This window comes from Poecilia reticulata, chromosome 1 (assembly GCF_904066995.2).
Source record: "Poecilia reticulata chromosome 1, P_reticulata-male-v2, whole genome shotgun sequence".
In the NCBI taxonomy this organism is placed as follows: Eukaryota; Metazoa; Chordata; class Actinopteri; order Cyprinodontiformes; family Poeciliidae; genus Poecilia; species Poecilia reticulata.
The window spans coordinates 9,584,955-9,609,158 of NC_088830.1; the positions used below are offsets into that span (position 1 = coordinate 9,584,955).

A 24,204-nucleotide genomic window follows, 5' to 3' on the forward strand; every position below is an offset into this window, starting at 1 on the left:
GCGTTTTGCACAGCTGAGTGGCTGCCATGCAGGACTAAAGGATTTCTCTAGCTAGTAAGAAAGAATCAAAGCAAAACTCCAGGTATGTTTTTGATGAAGGAAAAACATCCTAACATGATGTAAAGCTCAAAAGGTTGATGTTAGATAATAATACTGCCCCTTCAATATTCATTTGAAGGTACTTTTAAAAAGTACCAGTTCCACTGGCAGTTTTTTTTTATGTCTAATGATTTAGAAATAAAATCTGCCTGTGGAACTTGTACTTTATCAATATTAAGACATTATTGACTAAAAACAAGAAAAGTTGCTTGTAACATAGTTTTGTCAAGTGTAATAAGATATTTGCACTATAACTACACAATAATACTTGGTAAGATTTTATGTTTTTTCAATGTTGTGAATCTAATATGCATCACAAATTGATGCATAATATGAGAAAAACAACCAGAAGCTGACAGGTTGATCAAACTTAGACTTTATTACAATGAGACAACAGTGGATATCATTTTTCTGGGCTGCTTCATCGTGTTGAATTTTTCAACCATACAGGTCAGCAGCGTTCCTCTTTGATTACCAAGATTTTATCTTTGAATTTACTGAGGAGAGAATTATGACATGACATAGCAGTGATTCAGTCCTTCAAATCAGATGGTATTTTTAGCAACAGATAAAACAAAGTAAGTAATTTTTCTGGAGAGATCCTTTGGTATAAACAGCTTTCAATGTTATACTCTGTGACTAGCAGGTTGGGACTAAAGCATTTTATTTTCTAAAGAATCACCTTAGGTGACTTAAGATTATCATGTGAATTGTTGAGTGTGGAGCAGCTGATTGTACTCACCGCCCATCGTTGCAGAGGAGACACTCATTGGCATAAGTGATTCCATTGCTGCCGCAAACAGGATACACATTATTTGTGCATGTCCAGAACCTTGGATCAGCACAAACAGCCTGTCAGACATGTGAACAACGCAACATTACATATAATTCTGCTGAATAATAGTAAGTTTTTTTTTTCCATACATTTAATTCTAAGATTCATATCACCTTTCTGATGTCGTCACTGTTGTGCGCAGGAACTTTAGAAATAAAAATAATTTTTTTTAATCCAAATTACATTTACCATGTTGACTTCAAAGTTTAAATAACCAGCTTTAGATGACTACTTTCAACCATTAGTATCAGTATGAATCAAACTGTAAGTTGTTTATTGTGCATTCAAAAAATAATTTAGATAATTTAATGTGTTTTTATCATACCATAAACCAGTATATAAACCATAAAGCAGTGATTAGCATAAACAGTTAAAGATCTCCTTTGTAAAAGAATTAAATGATAATAAAAAAACTACTTTGAAAAAATACCTTCAGAACAAATTAAACAAGAAAATACAGATATTTTTTTACCTGCTGCAACACAGATGATCAGAAGCCCCAGCAAAAGTCTTCCAGTCATGGTGTTCATTGGTGAATAACTGAGTGGACACATTGGTGGGTGTATATATACAGGTCTACTGTCAGTCACCGCCTCTCATTATATGTAGCTGTTTGCTAGGAGTGAGCGACACAGCTGATGACAAAGAGGGGGAAGGTAAAGCATGTAGAAGTAATAGCAGAAGGAAGAATAGCAAATGTTGAATAGAAGACAACCAAGAAACTCATGATGGCAAGAGTAGTAGGAGTTCACCCCGTAATTGGTGGGTTGTGTTTGAGCCCTTGGGCAAGACGTTTCACCAACCTTGTCTGCTGTTAGTGGTCAGAGGGACCAGTGGTTCCAGTCAGACTACCCGAGCTACAATCCAGTAGATTGCTACCATGAGGGTGTGAATGGGTGAATGTAGTGTGAAGTGCTATGGGGTCCTCTGGACTTGATAAAGCACCAATCAACCACAGGCCATTTACCAATTTCCAAAACTATAAGTACCTTGGAATACCATAAACAAATGGCAACCGCAAAGAGACCTCAAGGAAGGCAGCAACAGGCAAATACCTGCAATGAGTTTCTGAGAAGCAAATTCTGTGAAGTCAGCTGAATCACAAGAGCAAGATCCGGGTAACAGTTATGCTGTGCTGGAAATAAGTTGCCCAAAGAATAAAATTTAGACATGTGATTTAAAAAAATGAAAGGTACTCAGCCTGTGGGACATTACCCACAGGCTGTCCACTAACAGCACAGGAGGCAGATGTCTGATGAGCATCAGAGCTACCATAAAAGATGAAATATCCAAGCTTCAAGAATACATCAAGAAGATGAAGCACTCAGTGAAGCACTCAGTGAATGCCTCACACAATCAAAACTGGAAGAGAAGGAGCTGAAGGAACCATCAGAGGAGGGAAAAAATCTTATATGGGATGTACCATCAACACATAGGAGAAATAGTTGATAAGACCAAATCCTACAAATGGCTGGACTGAAGGACCGCACAGTGTGAGGATGTAGATTTTGTGTGTGTTTCTAGTTAGTTTTGTCCTTGTGTCGTCTTCCTTCCCTGATTGATTCCTGCCGTCTCTTATTTCCTTTGATTATCTTCTTGTGTATTTAACCCTGCTCCCTCCCAGATCCTAGTTGTTAGTCATGACTCATTGTTTAGACTTTATTCCAGTGCTACCAATGTGTCTTAGTTCCCTTGCCTCTTTGTTCACCTGTGCTGCCTGATGAATACAGATTCACCAGGAAGCACAAATTACTTTCCACTTCAAACTGGATCCAGCCGTATCACTCATCACCACCATCAACCTCAACTCATGACACACAGAAGCACTGACCAATGGCAGCACAGGACCAGGCATTGAGCACTAGATCTTCCAATAGCAAACAAGATCCCTGCTGCAGGCTTTGCAAAAAAAAAAAACAATCCAGCCACTCACAGCAGGGTTTAAGATATTAGCAGGAAAGAATACATGGAACACCATAACTAAGGGATTGCTATAGTAAACAGCATAGGCGTAGGAAGCGGGGGCGACGGGGGGGACATGTCCCCCCCAATATTGAAGAGAGTCACATTCGTCCCCCCCCAATAATTTCACCTCAGTTGCGAAGAATTTTAAAAACTTCCACTCGCATGCTTTTATTTTGAAGGCCCACAACAGCGCATTCAGCAGAGCGCTTCCTCCCCCCCTCTGAACGGCTCAGAATAAAGGCAGCAACAGACGGGGTCAGAGAAACTCCGTTTGAATGAGGTAAACGATCTGTCAGGATATCGCTTTTTTCCGGCTTCACAGCGCGGCTGTGGAGTTTTGCTTCCTGCTCCGGAAAAAAGCGGTTGATCATCAACTGACATTTCACCATTTTTAAAGCGGGTGAACCACGAGTAAACTTGAGCTTGACACATAGCGTCATCCTTGTAAGCGGTCTTTAACATTTGAACGGTTTCCGATGCTTTTTTCTCGAGCAGGAAGCAAAGCTTCAGCCGCGCTGCTCATAGAACTTCTCGATGAAGAAAAACGAGGGCTGGACAAAACAGCTCTTACAAGAAAATTCACTGCGGGTAGATGAAACCTTCCACATCAGTGCCGCTTGGCACACTGTTTGAGAACGTGTGGTTGAACAAATACCTAGCGGCAGAATCGTGTACTACGAAAACTGCGCGTGCAGCAGCATAATTCTGGAAGCTTTTGGGTACCCCCTCGTATTTGGCTGTGATTCCTTTCCTTGTGACCTCATCGATGTTGCCATTTGCTTGTGGTATTCCCAGGTACTTGTAACTGTCCTCAATGTCTGCTATTGTTCCTTCTGGGAGTGAGAATTGGTTTGCAGTTGCAGTTTTGTTTTTTTATTTTATTTTTTTATTTATGTAGAATGCAAACTGCAAACCACTTGCACAAGTGTCCTCTGCTGTTCTGCATCTGAACCCCCTCAGCCAAATCACCAACAAGACTGGCTACGGATACCGACTCAAGAATGGGGCCACCATTAATGTTACCCTAACCCTCCTCTACATGGATGACATTAAGCTGTACGCCAAGAGCGAGCGAGACATCGACTCACTAATACACACCACCAGAATCTACAGCACTGACATTGGGATGTCATTCGGACTAGAGAAGTGTGGTCGGATGGAGGGAAGGTCGTCCACACAGAAAGGGTCTCACTCCCAGAAGGAACAACAGCAGACATTGAGGACAGTTACAAGTACCTGGGAATACCACAAGCAAATGGCAACCTCAATGAGGTCACAAGGAAAGGAGTCACAGCCAAATACCTCCAACGAATAAGGCAAGTCCTGAGAAGCCAGCTCAATGGCAAGAACAAGATCAGTGCAATAAACAGCTACGCCTTACCAGTAATCAGAGACCCTGCAGGAATAGCTAGTTGGCCAAAGGAGGAGATAAACACCACAGAAGTTAAGACTCTGAAACTACTAACCATGCATGGAGGGCTCCACCCCAAATCCAGCATTCTGCCTAAACGAGGAACAAGGAAGGTAAATAAGGCAGGTGATTTCTTGAGTTTTCTAAATTGAGTGAATAAAATTTTTTGGAATCCTTTACTGTGGCGATTTAAAATAAAACCTATTGGGCGTATGTACAGTAAAAAGAGGAGTGGGCCCAAAACTGAACCTTGGGGAACCCAAGCTGAGCAACAAGGTCCCAGAATACTGAAATATTAAAACTGTACAATTCATGTTTAAAGTCAGAAATCAGCAACTTCCACCCAATATACGGAAAATGTTTTGTGACAGAGAGGGAAGTTATAATTTAAGAGGTGATGGACATTTTAAAAAACAATGTATTAGAACAACCATGCAGAGTTTTTGTTTATCGGTGCGTGGAGTAGATGTATAGAATGGATTGAATGATGAGTTCAAAAAAGTAGAAATATAAACCAGCTTAAAAAACTGATTAAAAAGGAGCTTATTGCAAAATATGTTCTATAAGATGACTGTTTTAAAGTCTGTAAATACTATTGATGATATAAATAGTGTTTAAATAATGGGACATATTTAAATGTCATGTAAAATGGAAACAAGTTGTCTTGTTTTGATGTTTTGACAGTTAATTAATTTAAATTGATAAGTATGAAAGGGGCAGGACATTATAAGATATTGCATCTTCTACCTGATCCTTTTCAAACAGAAAATATAAAATTTGCTTGTCACTTGGGCATAATAATTTGTTTTACCTCTTATTTCTGTAGTCTGTTTCATTATATATATTTTTTTCTTTCTTGATTGTCTTTTATGTCTATTAGAAATAAAAATAAATACATAAATAACTAGCTGGCCAAAAGAGGAGGTGAACGCCACGGATGTTAAGACTCAGAAGCTACTAACCATGCATGGAGGGTCCCACCCCAAATTCAGCACCCCGAGACTAGCCACAAGGAAAGAGGCAGAGGACTAGTGAGTATGAGAGCCACTGTCCAGGATGAAACATCCAAGATCCATAAATACACCAAGGACAAGGTCTCAACAGACAATGTGCTCAATAAATGTCTCAGACAATGGGGAACAGAGGATGAGGTGCTGGAGGTACCATCATGGGAGGACAAGCCCCTACATGGGATGAACCACCGACAAATAACTGAAGTGGCTGTTATCAGGAAATCCTACCAATGGCTGGAGAAAGCTGGACTCAATGACAGCACAGAGGCTCTCATCCTGGCTGCACAGGAACAGGCCCTAAACACCAGAGCAATAGAGGCTCAGATCTACCACACCAGACAAGACCCAAGGTGTAGGTTGTTCAAGGAGGCCCCTGAGACAGTCCAGCACATAACAGCAGGGTGCAAGATGCTGGCAGGGAAAGCGTACATGGAACGACATATCCAAGTAGCAGGCATAGTGTACAGAAACATCTGCAGAATATGGACTGGAAGATCAAAGTGGGGATCACCCCCAAAGGTGGTGGAGAATAACCGAGCTAAGATCCTGTGGGACTTCCAGATCCAGACAGACAAAATGGTAATGACGAACCAACCAGACATTGTGGTGGTGGATAAACAACAGAGGAAAGCCGTTGTGGTGGATGTAGCAATACCAAGTGACTACAACATCAGGAAAAAGGAGCACGAGAAACTGGAGGAATACCAGGGCCTCAGAGAGGAACTGGAAAAGACCTGGAAGGTGAAGACCACAGTACCATACCATCCCATACCAACTTTATTTATGAAGCAGTTTATACACCAATAAATTGATTAAAAACAGAAGAAAACTGACCAGCAGTAGAAGGGTTAAGAACACGATAGAACCGAGCTGCAGCGCATGCTTTAGCTTTAGCACAGGACAGCATTATCTCAAATAAAACAGGCATATGGTCTGAAAATAATGAGTCACCAATCACTAAATTACAAACTGGTAGACCATAAGATAAAACCAGATCCGATTGTTGGCAGCGATTCTGTGACCATGCTCATGGGTAGCACCAGTCACAGACTGCACAAAATTAAAAGAATCGGTAACATTAAGAAATGACTGAGCCATAGGTGAAGTAGGACGACAGACATGAATATTAAAATCACCAACAATGAGAACTCGGTCATACCTTGGCATAATATCAACCAGGAAATCAGAAAAGTCATTTATATAGTTTTTGTTGTACTTCGGTGGCCGATAGACCGCCGCACACAGCACAGTGTGAGAGCTGCCGAGTTCAAATAGGCTGATCTCAAAGCTACTAAACGAGGCCAGGGGCAACTGTTTACAAGTAAAACTGCTTATAACAGTCACTATTCCTCCACCGGACCCCGACATCCTTGGAGCATTAAAATAGCCGCAGTTCCGCGGTACAAGTTCATTAAAAATGCTGGAGTCACCAAACCACTTGTCCATGATTCTGTTAATAAAACATCCAATCAATAAGTGGAAAAGAAATCCCTAATGACCAAAGTTTTATTTGTCAGCAACATGGCATTTACCAAACTGATCCTGCCAGAAATACCTACACCATCAGGTGGCATCCGGTGCTCCTGGCAAAGAGGCCGCAGGCTGCTAGGATTCACCCTCCGTCTATAGGGCCGAGGAGCGCAGGGACCTGTGGTAGTGCCTGTGGTCATCGGGGCCCTCGGGGCAGTCACCCCCAAACTGGAGCAGTGGCTAAAACAGATTCCAGGAACAGCATCAGACATCTCAGTCCGGAAATGTCAGGTTCTAGGCACAGCCAAGATACTGCGCAGAACCCTCAAGCTCCCAGGCCTCTGGAAGAGGACCCGAGCTCAGAGGATGAAAGAGTCCACCTGCGGAAGGGTGAGAAGGGAATTTATATAAATATGAATAAATAAATATACACATTGTCTGAGTATCTCCAAGTAGGTTTGATTTTAACTAGCGTTTCACCTAGCAGTAAACTACATTATTTTTTTCTTATGTGCATAACTATCAAACGTTTCCCAAATACAATGTGACCCCAACACTGAAACTGTGAGTTTCTGTAACAGTATATGTTGAGTAACTGAGGGAAATAACATAAACATACAATATTTAGGGCTCTCTAACAAGCACCATTATGTGCTCACATCCCATAACTATTTCTAGCATTTGCAATGATGCAGCCACAAATTCCAAGATATTTTACAACAAAGATGATTACTTCAGATCAACACAAAGTGCTGCATAACTGTAAAGTGTAAGGAAAATAATTTGCAAACTTTCTACCTTTCTGATAACATTTTAAAACTTAGAAATCTGACTCGTTATCAAATTTCTGGGCCTCGTCAGAGAACTTAGGAACAGGAAATTTAACAAGGCAAGTGATATCAGATCTGAACCAGTCCGAACAATATCAGATGATACATAGGGTGCTCACAGAACGAAACATTTTAAGTCTGTTTTTAAAGCAGGTGTTTCTGTTTTTTAATAGAGTTCCTTTAACTCAAGAATTAAAGCCAGTTCTAGGAGTTTAAGATAAATGGTGGTTTTTTCTCATTTCTGCCTTTGCAATGATTCTGCTTAAACATCTCTTTTTGTAAATATTTCTGTCTTTGTTCTGTAGCCTATACTTGGTATCACAAAACATTAGGCAATATCAATATCGAATAATGGTAATATTAGCCTAAATGCAGCCAGTGGCATGTGGGCTATAGCTAGCATGTTGTCTTACATTGACTTCCTCCATTCAGTGTGCTAAACATGGTTAATAAATAAACAAAATAGCTAAAAAGCTTATTTTAGAAAAAAGCCTACTTTTAATGTGGGCAATAGTTACATTAGAAATGTTTGTGCTCTGCTTTTTGATTTTTACTTTTGCAAAAGTAAAAATCTGAAGTTCACTTTGTGGCATTTAGTTACCAGTAAACACACTCATCTCTTATTCAACAGATTAGCAACAAAAATTGTTATTGTTCAAAAAACATAGGATTTCTTCTGCTCTCTCTCAGACGTTTACTTTATGGAACTTTGTGGACCTTGGTTACCAGAAAACGCGATCATCTCTAAGCAACAGATTAAAAGCGCAGCAACAAAAATTCTTATTGATTAAAAAAATATAATGTTTCTCCCGCTCTTTTGAAATACCACTTATTTTACACTAACAAGAATTGTGCAATTGGTGAAATTTGCAGAATAGTTTTTTTTTGTGTGTGTGTGTGTAATTGTTTATAAATGTATTTAACACATTCAACTCAAAAGTAAAAATCTCGATTTAGACTTCGTGGCAGTTCGTTACCAGAAAAAACCCGCTTATCTCTTAAAACCAAATTAATAACATAGTTTATAAAACAAAAGCTCTTTCGAAATAACGCTTACCTGATTAGATATACAAGACATTACCGTTGGCAAATTTCGCAAAAGTTAAAATCTGAAGTTCACTTCGTGGCTCTTGGTTACCAGTAAACACACTGATCTCTTAGCAACAGATAAGCAACAAAAATTGTTATTGTTCAAAAAACATAAAAACTTCGTGGCACTTGGTTACCAGTAAACATACTCATCTCTTAGCAACAAAAATTGTAATTGTTCAAAAAACATAAAATTTGCTCTGCTCTTTTGAATTGGAGTGGAGCGGCAAAGTGAGAAGGATGGAAAAAAGGAAGCAAGGAAAAACCAAAAACTGGACACATTTTGTTCGTCGACTTGGAGATGAAGCGGAGTTTTTGTTGGCAGCGATTCAGACCCGCCAAAACTGCCAGCCCAGCCAGGGAGCCAGTATAGTTACAGGTAGCAACTCTAATGTTAATCACAATGTGAGTTAACTGATTATAAACTGTACCAGCCCCAAGGTTTATAGTTAAGGTTTACATTAAAGCCGCCTGGGAGAGCGGCGCGCGTGATCCGCACTGCGGGTCCGCTTCAACGCGCACAATGAACCGAGCTCCGTGCTCATGATAAATTAAAACAAATTCAATCATTTCCATTGGCATGATTTATCACTTCTCTTTTTATTTCTCTTTCTTTCTACAAAAAACTGTATGATAAAAGCTTTCAGGTTGGTGCTTTGGTCTCAGCTAAATCTTTTTTGAAGGACAATTTTATTTACAAAGACTTCAAAATTCATTTTATTTTGTCGTTTAGTTTATTTATTTTGGATATTTGAAATGCCTTCCAGTTGCAGTGTTAAATGTTCATTGTAATTTAAAGTTTACTGATCTTTCAGATTGTGTTCTTGCATTATAATTTTCCCATTAACATTTATTACTTAAAAATGGTCTAAAAACAGCAATAATATTGTTTATCCAAAATCAAAATTTGTTATTGTGACAGGTCTACACACATATATAGTGTAGTTAGTTTATTGCCTTGGATGGCATAGCTACTTTGAAAGAGTAATTTGATCACTCAATGAAAAATTCATCCATCCGCTAGAAAATGTGCATCTCTTTTCCCTCCATCGTTTACGTTTGTGTCGCTGGTGTTACATATGAAACGTATCTCCCCAAAGAAAAAGAAGAAAGCAACAATATATGCTTTTTAAAAATAATCACAAATACTTAACTTGGGTTATTTTAATCTGATTATTGGATTGTAAATAGTAACACGTTAGATTACTCGTTACAAGGGGTCAGATTAGAGTAACACGTTGATGACACCATTGTTTGACATTTTTGCTCAAGCTATTTACGGATCTTTCAAGTTTCCGATATGTGTCCCTCCCCCCCCAAATGATAAACTTGTTCCTACGCCCTTGGTAAACAGCAACAATTGTGCAGAATATGACCTGGGAACCACTGAGTCAAAGTGGGAATCACCCCCTCGAGTAGTGGACAAAGACTGAGCTAAGCGCCTGAGACTTGGCGGTAGGTGGTAGGAGTCAGTGGCTGCCGGTTCAGTCCCGCTCCGTCCGCTTCTAACATTGTGCCAGAGGCCTCTGTCAGACTGCCTGGTAATGCATGAATGGCTTTGTCAAGTTTCTAGTGCAAATATCTTAGTACTCTTGAAATAAGGAAAAACAAACTTACAAATAACTTTTCAGCAAGATATAGGAATTTGTTTCAACTGAACAGCTCCTTTAATAGGCAGTATTATGAGTTTTCCAGGCATATAATTTTATAGCATAATCAAGTAACTATGCTGCTTTCAGCAGCATAGTTATAAAAATGCCATATACTAACGGAGCCCACTGGGGGACATGGGGAAAAATGTTTATTTTGGTTACTTCACAATACATTTGAACTCCCTCGCAATTAGCAAATGCACCCGAGTCTATTTTTATACAGTCACAAATGTCCATTTAAAATTTCAAATATATACACATTTAACCCTTGTGTTTACAAATAGGGTTCAACCAACCCCACACCGGTATCACTTGTATCATTTGCCTCATTCCTCGCACGCAAAAGGGTTAAAGTGCCTCAGTCAAAACATGCTTAGTCTTTGATGCAAAAACTTGGTTGAAAATCAATTTGTTTGCTCCATGTTTAAGTCTGTTTGTGTAAGGTTGAGAAGGGACTGCACATGAAATTAGCCCTTGATTAACTATTCAGACTAACAACATAAAAAAGACACAATCAAAACTCAGATGACTTTATTCCCCCTTTAACTCACTGGGTAATGAACAGACACTTTCGTACGGAAGGTTTCTGTTTATATCTTAGAAAACATGGAAAAGGATGGAAAGCCCATGTTTGACCTGCTTTGCATTTGCATTTTGCACATAGGTTTGTGGTGCATTTCTATCCCAAAGAAAAAGATATAAAGCTTCAGATATCTCACAAATGAGATATTAACATACATAGAAAAACCTTACGAAAACTTATATCATAGCAAAATGTACGGTGGCTGCTGTGATAAAGATTTCCAGTATTCAATTATGCCACATGAACTGATCATTACATTATTGTTCAAGAACACAAGATCATTGTGAGGTAATGCAAAAGTATTTCTAGAGAATGCAATTATTTTGGGAGGTTAGCAAAAGAATAAAATCCTCCATGTCTCCTTGGGGGCTCTGTAATATATATGAAATATTACTCAAGAGAAATTTAACTTCTTCAACTTGAAATTGGGCTTCTGTCTCTTTAAAAACTCCAGCTCTTTCTGAAACTCCGCCTTCAGGAAGTCATCACAACATTGCTCCCCTATTAATCCCTTTAACAAAATATTTCCCAGTGTTTCACTAGCAGGTAGCTCTTATAATGAGCTCAGTAGATGTACACTTCCACCAACTATCAGCTAATTGAATCTTCTGAAGGAGCTGAGTGGAGGAGTGGTGGTGGAGGTTTGCTTTAAGAGGAGGAAGCTCAGCTTGTAGTTTCTGATTATATTTTAACATGAATGTTAGAATGTTTCAGCTCGGTTCACCCAGGCGTTTTGCACAGCTGAGTGGCTGCCATGCAGGACTAAAGGATTTCTCTAACTAGTAAGAAAGAATCAAAGCAAAACTCCAGGTATGTTTTTGATGAAGGACAAACATCCTAACATGATGTAAAGTTCAAAAAGTTGATTTTAGATAACAATATTGCCATTTCAATATTCATTTTAAAATGTACCAGTTCCACTGGGAGTTCTTGGTAAAAAATGTCTTATGATTTAGAAATAAAATCTGCCAGTGGAACTTGTACTTTATCAATATTAAGGCATTATTGACTTAAAACTAGCTCCTAAATCTTGGAGAGAAGTTGCTTGTAACATAGTTTTGTCAAGTGTAGTAAGATATTTACACTATGACTACACAATAATACTTGGTAAGATTTTTGTTTTTTCAATGTTGTGAATCTAATATGCATCACAAATTGATGCATAATATTGAGAAAAACAACCAGAAGGTCACAGGTTGATCAAACTTAGACTTTATTTCAATGAGACAACAGTGGATATCATTTTTCTGGGCTGCCTCAAAGTGTTGATTTTTATCAACCATACATGTCAGCAGCGTCCTGGTTTGGCGACTAAGATGTTCTTGGAGGATTCACTGAGGAGAGAATTGTGACATGACATAGCAGCAATTCAGGCATTCAACTCAGATGGTATTTATAGCAACAAATAAAACAAAGTAAGTCATTTTTCTGGAGAGATCCTTTTGTATAAACAGCTTCCAATGTCACGAGCAAGTAGGACCTAAAGCATTTTATTTTCCAAAGAATCAGCTTAGGTGTCTTAAAATTAACACATGAAGTGTGAGTGTGGAGCAGCTGTGTGTACTCACTGCATCTCCTTGCAGAGGAGACACTCATTGTCATAAGTCCGTTCGTCGGTTCCACACACGGGGTAAAAATATGTTGTGCATTTCCAGATCCTTCGATTAGCACAAAAAGGCTGTTGAACATGTGAACATAAAATTCTGTTGAATAATAGTAAGTTTATTCATACAATTAATTCTAAGATTCATATCACCTTTCTCATGTTCTCACTCCTGCGTGCAGCAACTTTAGAAAAAAGAAAGCAAGTTTATTATTATAATCCAACTTACATTTACCATGTCGACTTCACAGTTGAAATAACGAGCTTCAGATTACTACTTTCAGTCATTAGTATCAGTATGAATCAAGCTGTAAGGTCTCAATTATGCATTCAAAAGAGAATTTAGATAATTTAATATGTGTATTATTATTATAAGACTTCACCATCATTGACTGATTAGCATAAGCAGTTAAAAATGTTCTTGTGAAGAAAATAAAATAAAAAAAAACTACTTTGAAAAAATAACTTCAGAGCAAATTAAATAAAAAAATACAGATTATTTTTAACCTGCTGCAACACAGATGATCAGAAGCCCCAGCAAAAGTCTTCCAGTCATGGTGGTCATTGGTGAATAACTGAGTGGACACATTGGTGGGTGTATATATACAGGTCTACTGTCAGTCACCGCCTCTCATTATATGTAGCTGTTTGCTAGGAGTGAGCAACACAGCTGATGACAAAGAGGGGGAAGGTAAAGCATGTAGAAGTAATAGCAGAAGGAAGAATAGCAAATGTTGAATAGAAGACAACCAAGAAACTCATGATGGCAAGAGTAGTAGGAGTTCACCCTGTAATTGGTGGGTTGTGTTTGAGCCCTTGGGCAAGACGTTTCAGCAACCTTGTCTGCTGTTAGTGGTCAGAGAGACCAGTGGTTCCAGTCAGACTACCCGAGCTACAATCCAGTAGATTGCTACCATGAGGGTATGAATGGGTGAATGTAGTGTGAAGTGCTATGGGGTCCTCTGGACTTGATAAAGCACCAATCAACCACAGGCCATTTACCAATTTCCAAAACTATAAGTACCTTGGAATACCATAAACAAAAGACAACCACAAAGAGAATCTTCTGAAGGAGCTGAGTGGAGGAGTGGTGGTGGAGGTTTGCTTTAAGAGGAGGAAGCTCAGCTTGTAGTTTCTGATTATATTTTAACAAGAATGTTAGAATGTTTCAGCTCGGTTCACCCAGGCGTTTTGCACAGCTGAGTGGCTGCCATGCAGGACTAAAGGATTTCTCTAGCTAGTAAGAAAGAATCAAAGCAAAACTCCAGGTATGTTTTTGATGAAGGAGAAACATCCTAACATGATGTAAAGTTCAAAAAGTTGATTTTAGATAACAATATTGCCATTTCAATATTCATTTTAAAATGTACCAGTTCCACTGGGAGTTCTTGGTAAAAAATGTCTTATGATTTAGAAATAAAATCTGCCAGTGGAACTTGTACTTTATCAATATTAAGACATTATTGACTTAAAACTAGCTCCTAAATCTTGGAGAGAAGTTGCTTGTAACATAGTTTTGTCAAGTGTAGTAAGATATTTACACTATGACTACACAAAAATACTTGGTAAGATTTTTGTTTTTTTAATGTTGCGAATCTAATATGCATCACAAATTAATGCATAATATTGAGAAAAACAATCAGAAGGTCACAGGTTGATCAAACTTAGACTTTATTACAATGAGACAACAGTGGATATCATTTTTTCTGGGCTGCTTCATCGTGTTGATTTTATCAACCATACAGGTCAGCAGGGTCCATTTTTGGCAACCAAGATTTTCTTGTTGGTTTCACTGAGGAGAGAATTGTGACATGACATAGCAGTGATTCAGTCATTCAACTCAGATGGTATTTATAGCAACAATTAAAACAAAGCAAGTAATTTTTCTGGACATTTAGAAGTTAAAATGTGTCTAAGGTGAAAACTTGTGTCACGGAAAGACTTAATAATTTCTACTATTTGCCCTTACGAATAAACACACTCAATTGTTGATTTGCACATTTTTTTGCTGTATTTTTAAAAATAAAATTGGAGAAGTCCTTTTGTATAAACAGTTTTCAAGGTTGCATTCAGTGACTAGTATGTTGGGACTAAAGCATTTTTTTTATTTTAAAAAGAATCAGCTTAGCTGACTTAAGATTATAATATGAATAGTGAGTGTGGAGCAGCTGAGTGTACTCACCGCATCTCCTTGCAGAGGAGACACTCATTGCCATAACTCTGTCCATTGCTTCCACACACAATCTGCACTTTCATTTTGCATTTCCAAATCCCTGGATCACCACAATTAGCCTGTTGGACACATGAAAAATGCAACATTACTTACATTTCTGATCAAACAGAATTTTTATTCAAAGATGAGATAAATGTTTAATTCTAAAGTTCATATCACCGGTCTTGCTGATTCAGCCTTAATCTTGCCTGAAGCAATTTTAGAAAAAAAAAGAGAGGTAATTTTTATAATCCCATCTACATTTGACCATGTTGACTTCACAGTAGCAGCTTTATTAGATGATTACTTTCAGCATTAGTCAAAACTCGCCTTTGTGAAAAAAATAATAGTAAATTAAAAAAAACTACGTTAAAAAAATACCTTCAGAACAAATTAAACAAGAAAATACAGTTGTTTTTTTTACCTGCTGCAACACAGATGATCAGAAGCCCCAGCAAAAGTCTTCCAGTCATGGTGTTCATTGGTGAATAACTAAGTGGACAGATTGGTGGGTGTATATATACAGGTCTACTGTCACCGCCTCTCATTATATGTAGCTGTTTGCTAGGAGTGAGCGACACAGGGACTCACTGATCCACAACTCACTGATCAGCAGGGACGCCAGAACGTAATTTGGTCTGGATGATGACAAAAAAGTTAAAGTCATACATGTAGAAATAATAGCAGAAGGAAGAACAGCAGATGCTAGAGAAGTCAACCAAGAAACCCATAAGGCGATGAAGTAGAAGTTCGCCCCGTAATTGGTGGCTTGACGGTTTGAGCATCTGTTCTGTCTGCCTTCATTGTTGTGTCCTTGGGCACCAACTTTGTCTGCTGTTAGTGGTCAGAGAGACCAGTGGTTCCAGTCAGACTACCCGAGCTACAATCCAGTAGATTGCTACCATGAGGGTATGAATGGGTGAATGTAGTGTGAAGTGCTATGGGGTCCTCTGGACTTGATAAAGCACCAATCAACCACAGGCCATTTACCAATTTCCAAAACTATAAGTACCTTGGAATACCATAAACAAAAGACAACCACAAAGAGACCTCAAGGAAGGCAACAACAGACGAGACGAGTAGCTGCAACAAGTAAGGCAAATTCTGAGAAGTCAGCTAAATAGCAAGAGCTGGGTAACTGATATGCCTTGCCGGTGATATGTTGCCCAAAGAATTAAATTTAGACATCTGATGTTAAACATGAATGGTACTCAGCACTACACCCCAAATCTAGTACCCGCAGGCTGTCCACTAACAGCACAGGAGGCAAAAGATCGCAAAACCCATTGTGAGGTAATGCAAAAGTATTACTAGAGAATGCAAGTATTTTGGGAGGTTACGCAAAAGAATAAAATCTTCCATGTGTCCTTGGGGGCTCTGTAATACATATGAAATATTACTTAAGAGAAATTTGACTTCTTCATCTTGAAATTGGGCTTCTGTCTCTTTAAAAACTCCTGCTCTTTCTGAAACTCCGCCTTCAGGAAGTCATCACAACATTGCTCCCCTATTAATCCCTTTAACAAAATATTTCCCAGTGTTTCACTAGCAGGTAGCTCTTATAATGAGCTCAGTAGATGTACACTTCCACCAACTATCAGCTAATTGAATCTTCTGAAGGAGCTGAGTGGTGGAGTGGTGGTGGAGGTTTGCTTTTAGAGGAGGAAGCTCAGCTTGTAGTTTCTGATTATATTTTAACATGAATGTTAGAATGTTTCAGTTCGGTTCACCCAGGCGTTTTGCACAGCTGAGTGGCTGCCATGCAGGACCAAAGGATTTCTCTAGCTAGTAAGAAAGAATCAAAGCAAAACTCCAGGTATGTTTTTGATGAAGGACAAACATCCTAACATGATGTAAAGCTCAAAAAGTTGATTTTAGATAACAATACTGCCATTTCAATATTCATTTTAAAATGTACCAGTTCTACCTGGAGTTTTTTTGTAAAAAATAAAATCTTATGATTTAAAAAAAAACTGCCAGTGGAACTTATACTTTATCAATATTAAGACATTATTGACTTAAAACTAGCTCCAATTTGTAATGCAATGTTATGCATCACAAATTGATGCATAATATTGAGAAAAACAACCAAAAGGTCACAGGTTGATCAAACATAGACTTTATTACAATGAGAGAACAGTGGATATATAATTTTTTGGGTTGCCTCATAGTGTTGATTTGATCAACCACACAGGTCAGCAGATTCCATTTTGGTGATCCAGATGCCTCTTGGATTTACTGAGGAGAGAATTGTGACATGACAGCACTGATTTGGTCATTCAGCTCAGATGGTGCTTATAGCAACAAACAAAGTAAGTCATTTTTTCTAGACAATTAGAAGTCAAAATGTGTCTAAGGTGAAAACTTGTGTTAAGGAAAGACAAGATTCTCTATTTTTTACTTTATTCTCTAAAAAATAAAAACACTCAATGGTTGATTTTCCCTTTTTTTCTGTTTTTTACCCCTTCGTTTTTGTTTTGTTTTTTTAGAGAAAACTGGAGACATCCTTTTGTATAAACATCTTCCAATGTTGTCACATTGGGTAACTACCAGTTTGGGACTAAAGAATTTTATTTTCCAAAAAATCAAATGGGGTGACTTACAATTCATATGTAAGTCATTGAGTGTGAAGCAGCTGAGTGTACTCACCGTAACGCCTTGCAAAAGAAACAGTCATTGTAATAAGTAATTCCATTTCTGCCGCACAGAGGGCGCATATTCACACTGCAATTCCAAATCCCTGGATCAGGACATTTAGCCTATTGGACATATAAAAACGCAACATTACATAAAATTCTGCTCAAACCTAAGTTTTATTCAAACATGAGATAAATATTTAATTCTAAAGTTCACATCACTATTCTTAGGATTGGAGCCCTGAGTGCAGCAACTTTAGAAAAAAACTAAGCAAGTTTATTTTCAGAATCCAACTTGCACTTAACCATATTGACTTCAAAGTTGATATAACCAGCATTAAATTAATACTTTCAGTATGAATCAAGAAACACCTGCCAGTGGAACTTGTTCTTATTAATCAATAGATTAATAAGTAATCAATATTAAGACATTATTGACTTAAAACTAGCTCCCAAATCTTGGAGAGAAGTTGCTTTTAACAGCTTTGTCAAGTGTAGATATTAGCACTATAACTACACACAAATACTTGGTAAGATTTTTGTATTTTTGTTTTTTTTCAGTGAGGTGAATCTAATATGCATCACAAATGGTTAAATAATATTGAGAAAAACAATCAGAAGGTCACAAGTTGATCAAACTTAGACTTTATTACAATGAGACAACAGTGGATATATTATTTTTCTGAGCTCTCTCATCGTGTTGAATTCATCAACCATACAGGTCAGCAGGGTCCATTTTTGGCAACCAAGATTTTCTTCTTGGTTTCACTGAGGAGAGAATTGTGACATGACATAGCAGTGATTCAGTCATTCAACTCAGATGGTATTTATAGCAACAATTAAAACAAAGCAAGTAATTTTTCCGGACAATTAGAAGTTAAAATGTGTCTAAGGTGAAAACTTGTGTCAAGGAAAGACATCAATATCTATTTTTAACTTTATTTGCTGGGTTTTTTTTAGAGAAAAACTGGAGACGTCATTTAGGTATAAACAGCTTTCAATGTTACATTGGGTGACTAGCAGGTTGGGACTAAAGCATTTTATTTTCTAAAGAATCACCTTAGGTGACTTAAGATTATCATGTGAATTGTTGAGTGTGGAGCAGCTGATTGTACTCACCGCCCATTGTTGCAGAGGAGACACTCATTGGCATAAGTGATTCCATTGCTGCCGCACACAGGGCTTATATTGTATGTGCAATCCCAAATCGCATTATCAAAACAATTTGCCTGTTGGACACACAAAAAACGCAGCATTACTCAAAATTTTGCTCTAACATAGTGAGTTTTATTCAAACATGAGATAAATCTTTAATTCTAAAATTCATATGACCTCTCTTGAGCCAGCCTTGCCTGCAGGAATTTTAGAAAAAAAAAAAGTTAATTTTTATAATCCAAATTACATTTACCATGTCGACTTCACAGTTGAAATAACAAGCTTCAGATTACTACTTTCAGTCACTAGTATCAGTATGAATCAAGCTGTAAGGTCTTGATTATGCATTTCCAAAGAGAATTTAGATAATTTAATATGTGTATTATTATTATAAGACTTCACCATCATTGAGTGATTAGCATAAACAGTTAAAAATGTCCTTGTGAAAAAAATTAAATAAAAAAAAACTACTTTGAAAAAATACCTTCAGAGCAAATTAAACAAGAAAATACAGATATTTTTTTACCTGCTGCAACACAGATGATCAGAAGCCCCAGCAAAAGTCTTCCAGTCATGGTGTTCATTGGTGAATAACTGAGTGGACAGATTGGTGGGTGTATATATACAGGTCTACTGTCAGTCACCGCCTCTCATTATATGTAGCTGTTTGCTAGGAGTGAGCAACACAGCTGATGACAAAGAGGGGGAAGGTAAAGCATGTAGAAGTAATAGCAGAAGGAAGAATAGCAAATGTTGAATAGAAGACAACCAAGAAACTCATGATGGCAAGAGTAGTAGGAGTTCACCCCGTAATTGGTGGGTTGTGTTTGAGCCCTTGGGCAAGACGTTTCACCAACTTTGTCTGCTGTTAGTGGTCAGAGAGACCAGTGGTTCCAGTCAGACTACCCGAGCTACAATCCAGTAGATTGCTACCATGAGGGTGTGAATGGGTGAATGTAGTGTGAAGTGCTATGGGGTCCTCTGGACTTGATAAAGCACCAATCAACCACAGGCCATTTACCAATTTCCAAAACTATAAGTACCTTGGAATACCATAAACAAAAGACAACCACAAAGAGACCTCAAGGAAGGCAACAACAGACGAGATGAGTAGCTGCAACAAGTAAGGCAAATTCTGAGAAGTCAGCTAAATAGCAAGAGCAAGAGCCATGTAACTGATATGCCTTGCTGGTGATTTGTTGCCCAAAGTATGAAATTTAGACATCTGATGTTAAACATGAATGGTACTCAGCACTACACCCCAAATCTAGTACCCACAGGCTGTCCACTAAAAGCACAGGAGGCGAAAGAACGCAAAACCCATTGTGAGGTAATGCAAAAGTATTACTAGAGAATGCAATTCTTTGCGAGGTTGTAATAATTAAAAAATCCCTTATGTCCAATAGAGGGCTCTGTAATATATACCAAATTTGACTTAAGAGAAATTTGACTTCTTCATCTTGAAATTGAGCTTCTGTCTCTTTAAAAACTCCAGCTCTTTCTGAAACTCTGCCTTCAGGAAGTCATCACAACATTGCTCCCCTATTAATCCCTTTAACAAAATATTTCCCAATGTTTCAATAGCAGGTAGCTCTTATAATGAGCTCAGTAGATGTACACTTCCACCAGCTATTAGCTAATTGAATCTTCTGAAGGAGCTGAGTGGAGGAGTGGTGGTGGAGGTTTGCTTTAAGAGGCGGAAGCTCAGCTTGTAGTTTCTGATTATATTTTAACATGAATGTTAGAATGTTTCAGCTCGGTTTACCCAGGCGTTTTGCACAGCTGAGTGGCTGCCATGCAGGACTAAAGGATTTCTCTAACTAGTAAGAAAGAATCAAAGCAAAACTCCAGGTATGTTTTTGATGAAGGAAAAACATCCTAACATGATGTAAAGTTCAGAAAATTGATTTTAGGTAACAATACTGCCATTTCAATATTCATTTTAAAATGTACCAGTTCTACTGGGAGTTTTTTGTAAAAAAAAAAAGAAAAAAAAAAGTCTTATGATTTAGAAAAAAAAACTGCCAGTGGAACTTGTACTTTATCAATATTCAGACATTATTGACTTAAAACTAACTCTTATGTCTTGGAGAGAAGTTGCTTGTAACATAGTTTTGTCAAGTGTAGTAAGATATGTGCACTATAACTACACAAAAATACTTGGTAAGATTTTGTGTTTTTTCAGTGTTGTGAATCTAATATGCGCCACAAATTGATGCATAATATTGAGAAAAACAACCAGAAGCTGACAGGTTGATCAAACTTAGACTTTATTTCAATGAGACAACAGTGGATATCATTTTTCTGGGCTGCCTCGTCGTGTTGAATTTCTCAACCAAACAGGTCAGCAGGGCCCCTCTTTGACGATATAAATTTTCTTCTTGGTTTCACTGAGGAGAGAATTGTGACATGACATAGCAGTGATTCAGTCATTTAGCTGATATTCATAGCAAAAAATGAAACAAAGTAAGTCATTCTTTCTGGACAATTAGAAGTCAAAATGTATCTAAGGCAAAAACTTGTGTCAAGGAAAGACAGGAATTCATACTTTCTACTATATTCCCTAAAGAATAAAAACATCCAATTGTTGATATTACATTTTTTGCTGTATTTTTAAAGAGAAAAACTGGACACATCCTTTTGTATAAACATTTTTCAATGTTGTCACATTCAGTGACTAGCAGGTTGGGACAACAGTACTTTTTTTATTTTCCAAAGAATCAGCTTAGGTGACTTTAAATTAATATGTGAATCATTGCGTGTCTAGGAGTTGTGTGTACTCACTTCATCTCCTTGCAGAGCATACACGAATTGGAATAAGTGACTCCATCAGTGCCGCATACAGGGAACTTAATCTTTGTGCAGCCGAAGGTCTTTGGAGGACATCTGACCTGTGAAAAATGCAACATTATATAAAATCCTGCTGAATCAGTTAATTTTATTCATACATTTAATTCAACTTTAATTTCACCTTACGGTGGCGCTGAGGATCCATGTCTGCAGCATCTTAAAAAAAAGAATGCAAGTGTCTTTTTAATGCAACTTACTTTTAACAATGTTTTTTTTTTATTATTTATTTATGTCGAACAGACAGAAAAGACAATCAAGAAAAAGGAAAACAAAATAAAACAGAATGCAACAAACGTAAGAAATACAAAGGTAGAACAAATTATTCTGCCCATGTGACATGCAAATGTTGACTTCAAAGTTATTACCGGCTATTGATGACTACTTTTAGCTTTGATTATCAGTATGAATCAAGCTGTAAGGCGTCTATTATGCATTCATAAAAGAATGTTGACAATTTTGCATGTTTTTTTTTACTGTAAGACTTAATCATAATCATACATAGTTACAAATATCTTTTGTAAAAAAAAAAGAATAAAATTAAATTTAAAAAAATACTTTGAAAAAATGCCTTCAAAACAAATGAAACAAGAAAATACTTAATTTTGTACCTGCTGCAATACAGATGATCAGAAGCCCCAGCACAAAAAGTCTTCCATTCATTATGTTCGTTGATGAATAACTCAGAATAAGCAGATCGGTGGGTGTATATATACAGGTCTCCCATCAGTCACCGCCTCTGATTACATGTAGCTGTTTACTAGGAGTGAGCGACACAGGGACTCCCTGATCCACACTGAAAGGATTTTTTTAGCAGGACATCAGATTGTTATTCGGTCTGGAGGGAGGGTAATACATGTACACTCTAAAAAGTGTAGCTACATATAATCAGAGGCGGTGACAGACAGTTGACCTGTATATATACACCCACCGATCTGCTTATTCAGAGTTATTCATCAACGAACATCATGAGCGGAAGACTTTTTGTGCTGGGGCTGCTGATCATCTATATTGCAGCAGGTAAAAAATTAAGTATTTTCTTGCTTAATTTGTTTTGAAGGCATTTTTTCAATGCCTTTTTCAATGCCTTCAAAATTAAAAATAGATTTAATTTAAAATTAAATCTATTTTTTTTTTGATTTAATTGTATTCTTTTTTTTTACAAAGGATATTTGTAACTATGTATGCTGATTATGATTAAGTCTTACAGTAAAAAACAAACACATCCAAAATTGTCAAAAAATTTTTGAATGCATAATAGACGCCTTACAGCTTTATTCATACTGATAATCAGAGCTAAAAGTAGTCATTTTTAGCCAGTTATATCAACTTTGAAGTCAATATTGTTAAAAGTAAGTTGCATTAAAAAGACGCTTTCTTTTTTCTTAAGGTGCTGCAGACAGGCCTCCTAAGAGCGATCTTTTGGTAAAATTAAAGTTGAATTAAATGCATGAATAAAATTAACTTATTCAACAGAATTTCATGTAATGTTGCATTTTTTACAGCTCAAATGTCCTCCAAAGATCTACAGATGCACAAACACTTTTCGCCCTGTGTGCGGCAGTGATGGAATCACTTATACCAATACCTGTACGCTCTGCCTGAAGATACAGTGAGTACACACAGCTCCAAGACACTCAATGATTCACATATTAATTTAAAGTCACCTAAGCTGATTCTTTGGAAAATAAAAAAGTACTGTTGTCCCAACCTGCTAATCACTGAATGTGACAACATTGAAAACTGGTTACAAAAGGATGTCTCCAGTTTTTCCTCTTTAAAAATACAGCCAAAAAATTCATATCAACCATTTATTCATTTGATGTAACTGAACAAATTTAAGTCAATCTTACTAAAGTCATGTAAGGCTTTGTTTATTCTTTAGAGAATATAGTAGAACAGGGGTGTCCAAAGTCAGTCCTCGAGGGCCGGCATCCTGCATGTTTTAGTTTTCTCCCTGGTTTAACACACCTGCATCAAATGATTTTTCATTAGAGACATAAGGAGAACATTGACTTGCTGAGGAGATTGTTACAACCACTAGGGAGAGAACTAAAACATGCAGGATGTCAGCCCTCGAGGACCGACTTTGGACACCCCTGTAGTAGAAAGTACGAAGTCCTGTCTTTCCTTGACACAAGTTTTCACTTTAGACACATTTTGACTTCTAATTGTCCAGAAAAATGACTTTCTTTGTTTTATTAGTTGCTTTAAATAAATATCAGCTGAATGACTGAATCACTGCTATGTCATGTCACAATTCTCTCCTCAGAAAAACCAAGAGGAAAATTTATATCTCCAACAGGGGAACCTGCACATTCTTCCAGTATGGTTGATAACTTCAACACAATGAGGCAGCCCAGAAAAATGATATATTCACTGTTGTCTCACTGTAATAAAGTCTAAGTTTGATCAACCTGTGACCTTTTGGTTGTTTTTTCTCAATATTATGCATCAATTTTTGATGAATATTAGATTCACCACATTATTTCATTTTTTTTTATTTGGGCCACTGATTTTTTTTCCCCTCTCTGAATTCTGAATCATTTTTTTTCTTTGGGCTACTGATTTATTTAATTTTTTTTTACTTTTTCCCCTGAATTCTGAAAAAAAAACAAAAACATTTTGAGCTACTGAAAAAAAATTGACATTTTTTTTTTTTTTCAGTGGCCCTAATCCTCTTCCGTATGTTTTAGTGTTAGCACTACCAAAACACAAGATTTGGCAACCTTAACAGCAGGGGTGAAAGTAAGGGGGTACAGCAGGGTACTGCGTACCCCTAAAAGATTTAGCGGGGGTACGAA

At 37.5% G+C, this 24,204-nt stretch overlaps 5 long non-coding RNA genes across 6 annotated transcripts; 1 reads left to right on the forward strand and 4 right to left on the reverse strand.

Moving 5' to 3' along the window:
* Positions 1-841: 841 nt before the first annotated feature.
* LOC103468840 (uncharacterized) lies at positions 842-9,347 on the reverse strand. Its single transcript, XR_014086837.1, has 5 exons — positions 8,681-9,347; positions 6,883-7,173; positions 1,407-1,569; positions 1,048-1,079; positions 842-931 (listed from the first exon to the last, which is right to left on the reverse strand). It is a non-coding gene; the product is annotated as an uncharacterized LOC103468840 (long non-coding RNA).
* A 3,171-nt stretch (positions 9,348-12,518) lies between these two features.
* LOC103468922 (uncharacterized) lies at positions 12,519-13,530 on the reverse strand. The gene is made up of 3 exons (XR_014088319.1): positions 13,058-13,530; positions 12,704-12,735; positions 12,519-12,605 (listed from the first exon to the last, which is right to left on the reverse strand). It is a non-coding gene; the product is annotated as an uncharacterized LOC103468922 (long non-coding RNA).
* Positions 13,531-14,204: 674 nt separating this feature from the next.
* On the reverse strand, positions 14,205-15,266 carry LOC145551071 (uncharacterized). Its single transcript, XR_014086852.1, has 4 exons — positions 15,187-15,266; positions 14,943-14,971; positions 14,733-14,842; positions 14,205-14,342 (listed from the first exon to the last, which is right to left on the reverse strand). It is a non-coding gene; the product is annotated as an uncharacterized LOC145551071 (long non-coding RNA).
* Positions 15,267-16,858: 1,592 nt separating this feature from the next.
* Positions 16,859-19,568, reverse strand: LOC103468991 (uncharacterized). 2 transcript variants are annotated; one of them, XR_014086851.1, is made up of 6 exons: positions 19,080-19,568; positions 18,731-18,750; positions 18,518-18,627; positions 18,052-18,166; positions 17,412-17,521; positions 16,859-17,000 (listed from the first exon to the last, which is right to left on the reverse strand). It is a non-coding gene; the product is annotated as an uncharacterized LOC103468991 (long non-coding RNA). The 2 variants fall into 2 exon arrangements; XR_014086850.1 differs by lacking the exons at positions 16,859-17,000; positions 17,412-17,521 and having other exon boundaries at positions 18,028-18,166; positions 19,080-19,177.
* Positions 19,569-22,267: 2,699 nt separating this feature from the next.
* Positions 22,268-23,816, forward strand: LOC103469108 (uncharacterized). Its single transcript, XR_014086848.1, has 4 exons — positions 22,268-22,420; positions 22,791-22,825; positions 22,906-23,012; positions 23,673-23,816. It is a non-coding gene; the product is annotated as an uncharacterized LOC103469108 (long non-coding RNA).
* Positions 23,817-24,204: the final 388 nt, after the last annotated feature.